We start from the raw sequence: 1,495 nt of genomic DNA on the forward strand, positions 1-1,495 counted from the left end.
CGGGCACGTCGATCACCGAGACGTCGGGAAGTCACTCGACCTCTTAAACTCCAAGTCCGAGGGTTAGACTGCTCTCGTCGGGGTGACACTGGGGCCCTGGGTGTTCAGGCACCAGCAGCTTGGGACGATAGAACGCAGGTATTCCTTGAAGCTGATGCACGAGGAGGGCAATCACGGGAGAAATGTTCTCCAACAACACCACAGTGGGAGCAGGATAAGGGGCAGCTACGGGCAAGATGTCTGAGCTTGTCGCATTTAAAGCACCTCTTAAAATCCATTTTTGGGATTTTCTTGTTGACTTTTTTATTCGAAGTCACGGAGAACACTGTGAAAACTTTGGGGCGCATCACGTTTTTATATTCAACGGTGCATCATCAACAAAGATGGCCACCATCGACGGTGTCCACGTCGTTTGATTTCAACGTGTTCACCGGGTGCAAGAGCCTTCGGTTTTGCGAAACTCGCAAAATCGGCGATTTTTTTACTCATGCTAGGAAGCATGGCGGCTTAGGTACGGGGGGAGGAGGTGCATACGATCGAAAAGTTCGTTCACACGCCTGGAATTTATTTTGAACCGATTGGAAAATTATACCTGAGTACCCAGGTTTGGTCCATAGCGGCAAGCACATGGTTTCACCATGGCTAGCGAGGGCTGACCAACTTCAGGAACATCTGATTTTCACAAAAGAGCTTTGTGAAAGGGCAGGTCCTTGGGGAACCAACGTCCGGCTCATTGTGGACCAATGGATCAATGAATTTGCGGAAACAATAGACGTCATCACCGGATTATTGGGCTTAAACGACGCAAACAAAAAATGTCGAGGCCTTATAGACGGCTTGGGCACTGTTGCCAAATCGCTGTTCGGAACTATGGACGCTGAGGACGCTCACGAGATATTTGAAAGAATTACCCACCTAGAGAATGGAGTTAAAGGAACTTTGGAAAGTTCCAGGAAGCAACTGGAGATTGTGAACTCAACACTCTTCCAGTTGGGACACACAGAGGAAATCATCCAGGAGAATGAAGACATATTGCTGAAATCGATGCAACAGATAAAAGAGGAAAATTCACAGTTGGCTCATAAACAAAATATAGATGAGCATCTGTTAATCCTAGAAGCTATTTACAGAGGAGTAAGAGAAGACGCTGTAAAAATAAAAAAACTCTTGACTGAATCCAGAGGTTTGATACTGGACACCGGAGTCCTCACGGAGACCAGTTTGGTCGCTCTTCTTCGTAGGGCAAAATTACCGAAGGGATTGAGTTTTCCCTTCGAGATAGTGATTGGTGGAATGCATAGGTTACAGGAGGTTTCAACTACGGGTGTTTTTGCATTCGGTACGAGAATCCTCACTTTGACGGAAGTGCCACTCGTCGACTTCCAAGCGTTCGACGTTATGCTGACGCATGGGATTCCTGTGCGGTCGACGAACGAGTATCACTCATACATGGAGACAACGAGCGAGCTCCTGATAATGCACGGGCCGACGCAAC

Source organism: Diachasma alloeum, unplaced genomic scaffold, assembly GCF_001412515.2.
Source record: "Diachasma alloeum isolate Michigan unplaced genomic scaffold, Dall2.0 Dall_scaffold_01490, whole genome shotgun sequence".
Lineage (NCBI taxonomy): Eukaryota > Metazoa > Arthropoda > Insecta > Hymenoptera > Braconidae > Diachasma > Diachasma alloeum.